Genomic DNA, 7,333 nt, shown 5'->3' on the forward strand with positions numbered 1-7,333 from the left:
TTGCTCACTTTCTTCATCTCTCCGCAATCTATTTTCTTTTATGAAATACTCTCGAGCCCTTATTGAGATTCCTTCGATCTAATGCCCTGGTCTTGCCTCTAATCTCACCCTCACGAAAGCTCTTTTTCTCAGTTTCCTCTCGAAAAAGACCTTCTCAAGAACCCTAAAACTGCAACGTCCTTCGATTCTAAACCCTAGCCCACTCTTCGATCAGAATCCCTCACCCGAAGCACACCTCCCTCGGAAGCTTACAAAATCCCTAACTCCACTCAATGTTGATTCAAAAACCTTAAACCCCCTCTCTCCCGGATCTGAGATCAAACGCCTCTCTCTCTCTCTCTCTCTCTCTCTCTCTCTCTCTCTCTCTCTCTCTCTCTCTCTCTCTCTCTCTCTCTCTCTCTCTCTCTCTCTCTCTCTCTCTCTCTCTCTCTCTTTTAATGAGACCTTAACCATCCTTTATCTTGGCTTCTAGAATGACCGAAGCCCTTGCTTCGATGAGATGAGGTTCTAAACCCAGAAGGGGTGGTCAGTCTAGCTTCTAATGGTCATTATAAGATGAGTATTATCCCTCCCCCCTTTTAATTTCCTGCTTGTTCTTACTGTTATGATTAAGTGGTTGTGTTTGTGATCTATTGACAAATGCTTTTATTTGAGCATAGGGTTTTAGATTTGAAAGTTAGAATTCAGGTTTTTGGGTCAGGGGTGAAGACGAGTCAACTCGTCTTCACTGAGTGAGTGGCTATGGGTTGACCCACATGAGTCAACCCTGATGAGTTTGTGTGACTCAAGTACACCTAAGTGGCTCAGTGGGTTTTGAGTTTTTGTTCTTGTTTAAAAACCAAGCCCGGGTATGTGTTTTGAAATTTGGTTGGGTTGGAAATGTTTAAATGGGCTGTTTTAGTTGGTTTGTTTCTTTGTTTTCTCCCTTTTTTTTTTTTTTTTTTTTTTTTTTGAAAATGGGTCGAGGGTTTGAGGGTGGATTTAAAAATGGGCCTAGGTAACTCCTGAATTGGGCTTGGTCAGCTTTTAAAATGGGCTTGAGTTAAAACTCTGAAATGGGCTTGAGGTTAAAACATGGTCCAGGGTTTTTAAAAATAACTGGGCCTGGGTCATTGAAATTTGAAAAAGAAGATAGGCTTGGGGTTTTGCAATTAAGTCAGGTTCGAACCCGAGTATAGGTTCGGGTCGAGTGTTCAAGTATTTTTCAAAATGGGTTCAGGTTTAAAACCTAGGTCAGGGGCTTAGTTATGGGGATTTGGTTTTTTAAAACTTAGATGGGCTTGGAGTTTTAAAAGGTTAGTGGGTCGGGCCATTCTAAAATTGGGCTAGGATATGGTTGTTTTGAAGAAAGGGCTTTAGGTTTTATTTAAAATGGGCTTGAGTTACATTAAAAATAAAATGGGCCGGCTCGAGGTTAATTTAAAAAAACAAAATGGGCTTCTGGGTTAAGGGTTAAAAATGGGTTGAGAGTTAAAAGTGATGTTGGGTCTTGGGGTGAGTTCAAAAGTGGGCTGGGTTATTTTAAAAGGAGCTTGGGTTGTTTGGTTAAAATTGGATGGGCTGACTGACTCTTAAAACAGGGATTTGGGCCGGTTTAGTCTTAAAACAAAGTTGAGCTGGGTTGATTTTGAGGAATGAGCTTCAGGGTTGTGTTTTCAAAATGGGTATGGGTCAAGTTGGGTGTTCAGGTTCCAGCTCAGGCTCGAAAAGGGGGAAAAGGGGGTACCTACATTTATTCACACACAAACCTAGCTAACAATGAATTTAGAAATTGAGCAAGACAAAGGTGGGGGAGTTGCACCTCTTACCTCCTTTTCTTCTCTCCTCCTATCTTCTTTTCTCTTTTCTTTGGGTCATTTTGAAGGTCTGGTTGGGAGTCTGGTTGAGAGGATCTAGACTAGCTTTCTGCTCCTCTATTCCTCCACTCCTTTGCTCCTCTGTGTCTCTTTTTATGCTTCAATTCTTTGTAGAGTTTTTGCAGAGCTTCCTTCCCTCTCTCAACTCCCACAAAGTTGCTCCATTGCTCTCTAAATTTTTCTCAATCTCCATAGGGTTTCTGATGCTCTCTGATCCTCTCTCTAAATCTGTAGATTATTACTGTGCTCTTCTTTTTTTTGTCCATTTCAGTAGTATTTTGCTATGCTTTCTTTTGTGTTGAGCTATAGTGAGACAATTCCCTATTGAAAACAAAGATATAGTCCCAAGAGGAGGTGAATTGAATTTAAAATTTTATTTTAAATCTTTTTATGAATTCTTTACTTCTTTTTGATTTAGCAATCACACAACAAATTCTTAATTCTCTATTCAATCCACAACCATACAATCAACCAAACCAACCAAACAATTGGTTTACCAAGCACAAGTCAATGTATGCACTGCAGCACTGTCAAGATTAATTCAAAGATAGATTTTAATGCTTGCAAGGTTCAATACTTAAAGTAAAGATTAAGAATGTATGCTTACTGATAATAAGCTTTGTATTAATGGATTGGATTCAAGCCCTGTAGAAAATAAATTTGATATTTCTTTATGATAACCAATATAACATCCACACTCTTTCCAAAATCAGATTTCAAATAATCCTTTAATTAATAGGTTTTAGGATGTTAACCAATCAACGTAATCCCTTAAGGTTTCCGCAAAGTATTGATCAACCAACGTACTCCCTTTCAGTTTTCACAATCTCAAAAACAAATTAAACTTCAGCTTATTTAAAATCCAATCCTCGTAGTTTTTATGATTAAGAAATATAATTCATCCACACAGTTAATATATGCTGAAAATAAAGAGAGTAAGGGAAAAAGGAGACCAAGGTTTTTACGAGGTTCGGCTTATTCCCAGCCTACGTCCTCGCCTTAGGCAAACCACCTAAGGATTCCACTATACCAGTTCCTTTCCAGGCGGAACAAAACCGTTACACACTCCTTCAATAGGCTAAAGCATTCTCTCTTCGAGTGATACCTCACACTCGATTACTTCTTCAATACGCTAGAGCTGCACCTCTCCAAGTGATACCCCACACTTGGCCAACGATCCAACAACCTGGAATTGTCAAAGAAACAAGAAACAAGAGTTGCGTACAATAATATTTTCACACAAAGCAGATTAGTACAATTTCTATCACTATGCACTTCAATATTCAAATATCAATATGAAATAGAATTGAAGCTCAAGTATACAATTCACCAATTCCTTCTCTAGATGAATATCAGCAGTAGGAACTGAGAATAGGATGGATCAACAACTCAGAAATTCAGCAAATCGGATTTTGCAATGAGTGAGTAAGAGAGAACTTTGTTTGCAAGATTGCTTATAGCAGATTTTTCAATTCTTGGTTAGCTTTGATTTTTAAAACCATGTATTTATAAGCTTAGGAGAGTGATTTCGTGATACCCAAGTTTACTTGGAGTATTTCCCAAGTTTTCATTAATTTTGGGACACAAGCAACCATAATTTGAAATTTAAAACATTTAAAAAAATTTACCATTAACACTGTTCAGACGTCTGAGGTATCGAGTTTAGTCGTTTGAGGTTCTTTAATGCTTTGAAAAATTTGAAGTGGGCGCAGGGTCAGACGTCTGAAGCATAGGTTCAGACTTCTAAAGTTCCTGTTCAGACAACTGAACTGACCGTTCAGACGTCTGAAGGTGTTCTTTCTGTTCTATGTTTCATCCGATAAATCTTCAGTCTTCTGAATTAAATCTTCAAACTTCTGAAGAAATTCTTCAGTCATCTGAGGATTCTTCTCAATTATCTGGGCAGACCACTTTCAGTTTTTTCAGCTTTGTTTTCAAAAGTCATTATTGCTCTCTTGCTTTGCTTCTTTATAAAACATTTTTTGGGTTTTGAAATAAGGTCTCTAAGCCCATAATTAACCCTAGAAGAGCTTCAAAAATATTTCAAAAGATATTCAAACATGAAGTACTTACAACATGGTCCTAAAGCTTCAAACTCTTTTCTTCAAGCATTCCATGGTATTTCTCTTTAAGATCTTGTTAACTTGAATTCTTAGTCAACTTTAAGTGTCCTCATATTCTGCTCATATTGAAGTTGTTTTGAGCTCTTTTTTGAATTTTTCTTCATGTGAATAAAACTTTGTGATTCTTTAAGCTTTCCATTCTTTTCCTTTTGAACTTTGTCTTATACTCAATCCTAAAACATCACCACTCAACCAACTCATATTAGATTATCTTTTATTTGTTATCATCAAAATAAGATTGAAAAACCATGTAAGGCCAACAATCTCCCCCTTTTTTATGATGACAAATAAGGAACAAAGATGAGGGTCCTTTAGAAAAGGCTCTCCCTTACAATAAGCTTTCTTTTAACAATTTTGAAAAGTAATGATATCAAGTATATAAAGGAAAATTCAAAGTGGCAAATGAATTCAAAGTAGCACATGAACACTAAACAAGAATACACTTTCCAATAAAGCATATGTTGTGTTCTTCCACTTTTTTTAATGGTCATTCATATTTCATTCATATTTGTACTTTATATTGTATATGAGGTTTGTAGATTCATAAGCAAGCATCTCATATTTTTTTTCATTGTTCATTCATATGTTACAATTCATCTCATATTTGCTATCATTCATAATTGATCATCTTTGCTAATCATTTCTCCCCCTTTGTCATTATTCAAAAAGAAACGAGGTATAGGAAACAAGAAGTTATCATTTCAACAAAGAGTTGTTACAAGCATACAAAGATCAGCAACATACAAAACAAAGAGTTTGAATACATTCAAAAAGATTCAAAATCAGTTTCTTAATACATCAAGAACACTGAATACAACATAAAATCATCTAACTATCTGCTCCATCATTTGTTTCATCTTGCTCTTCTTCTTCAGAACCTTCCTCTTCTTCCTCATTATCACTTCCTTCCTCAGAATTATCATTATCGTTGTGAGGAGCTGAGCTGGTGTCCATGGGATCACCACCTCAGGAGGAACTAGCATGAAATTTCTCAATCCTGATAAGGCACTGGTCGAGTGAGGATACTTTCCCCTGAATGCTTTGGAGTCTGGACCTCACCTCATTACAAAAGGATGAGAAATCATCTTGAAAAGTTAGAAACCATGAGGATGCGTCTAGATACGGACCCTGATCATGTGCACGAGGAGGAGGAGGAGGAGGAGGAGGAGGAGCTGCCACTGGTATACGTTGAGGCTTGACTACTTTTAGGTACCAACCGTCATCACCCTTATCATATCCCATTTGTTTTAAAGTGGCGGTATTAAAAAGGGCGTAATAGGTGCACTTGATGAATAATTCATTAGGAGTGGAGAGATTTAGCTAAGCAAAGATGAGATTTAGAATACCTCCGTAGGGAAGAATGACCCTAACTGCTTCTAATTTGGCCCACATCAATTTTATAATTAAACTAGCCAAATCTAACTTCTTGCCTTTAAGCAAGCACCAAAGAACGAAGCACTCAATATAGGACAAGTGATCAAACGAACCTGATTTTGGTATGATGTTATAAGAAATGAGTTTATGGAGGATTTGGGCTTTGAGAGTAAGTTGTTTGTACAATGGAGGATGCCCAAAATATACTGCCTCATTTTCCATAACCAAGGGTAGAAAGGCTTCTGGGGTAAAATCCTATTCTAGAATCCAATATTAGGAAAGAGTTGGACATTCAAATTCTCTTGGAGTGATGTTTAAAATAGGAGCCAAAATTTCATGATTTAAAGTTATTTTCTTTCCCCGAACCTCGGTGGATAAAACATTGTTCTCAAAAACCACGTTGGAGTAGAAAATTTTTACGAGGTTTGGAAACATCCCTTTTGCTTGGTAGGATACGAAATTAAACCATCCTATTTCTCTAAACAAAGGAAGGATTTCGGGAAATTCTTCATCAAAAAATGAAGTATCTAGGACCTTACCAAGTATGGGATCAGTGGAGCGGAGGGAAGCTTGATATCTAAGTTTTGCTTTAGGTGCAACAAGCCACCTTTCAACATTTTCCCCATCCCTTCCTGAAGAAGATCCACGGTTTGTCGTAGTTTTCATGTGAGGCATGGTGAGAATTTGAAAATACACGAAGGGGGGCAGATTCAGGAACCCTAGAATATGTAGGGATGATTTGGAAGTGTGATTGGAACCTTGGATTCAAGCGTTTTTAGGTGAGAATGGAGGGAGACAGAAAGAGGAGTCTTCGGAAGAATGAAAGAATAGGGTTCAAAAGGCTGAAGTTAGGATTTCGAAGGTTTTAAATATTTATACCCCACGACTTCAGAAGACTGAAGCCAAGGTTCAGTCGTCTGAAGAATTTCATAATAGGAAACTGAACAGGCAATAGCACTTCAAAAGACTGAAATCTTGGTTCTGTCGTCTAAACCTCTAGAGCTACAGTGTTCAGTCATCTAAGCTTCCAAGCTCAGTCATCTAAAGACTAAAGATTTTCAAAGTTCCTTCTTTTCTTATTCTGAATGTTTCTTAAACCACTTCTCTGAGATTTTCCATTTCAACTAGTTTAATATCTTTGATTTGGATTAAGTAGCTTTCTTAATATGTAAGGGGAATAACTAAACCAAATATCTTTGGATCCTTGTTTTATGAATTAATCTTTCATTTTGATACTCATACTTTCTTGGGTCCGGATGGTTTAGAAGAAATTGTTTCCTTAACTCTCTAAACTTGTTTAAATTTCACATCTTTCCTCTTTAATGGACATTCAAACTTTATATGTCCCTTCTTTTTACATAGATAGCATGTGGTGTGAATGTAAGCATTTGAAGACGTGCTAGCATAATTTTTAGATACTTTTGTAAAGTATCCCATGTAAAGATTATTTTTCCTTTTATTTTCAATTCCATTGAATCTTATGCCTTCTTTATTTAAGGACATTCTTTGTGCACCTATCATTCTATCAAAGTTTTCTTTTCCTCTTTTGAAATTATAGATTATTTTAGCTTGATCTTCAATTTTTCCTTTAAGATCACTAATTTCTGAATTTTTTATATTTTTCCCCTTTTCTTGGTTTTGAGACATCTTAGTAATTTTATTCTCTAATTCAGAAATATATAAGATAGTAATTTTATTCTCTAATTCAGAAATATATAAGTCTTTCTCATTTTTCATAGAGTATTGGGATCTAAGTCTTCTAATTCCTTCATCAACTTTTCATTCTTACTTTCTAATCTCTTGATTTTCAAATTTTTTATTTTTCAGTAAAATTTTTAGATTCTAACTCTTTTATCACAGCTTCATTCTTATTTTCTATTTTTTTGATTTTTAAATCTTTTCCTCTTTCAGCAAGTTTAAGGGATTCCAAATCCTTTATACCTTCATTCTTATTTTTCAATGAAGTATATTGTTTAGTTA

The sequence above is a fragment of the Malania oleifera genome, chromosome 3 (genome assembly GCF_029873635.1).
Source record: "Malania oleifera isolate guangnan ecotype guangnan chromosome 3, ASM2987363v1, whole genome shotgun sequence".
NCBI classification, from domain to species: Eukaryota; Viridiplantae; Streptophyta; class Magnoliopsida; order Santalales; family Ximeniaceae; genus Malania; species Malania oleifera.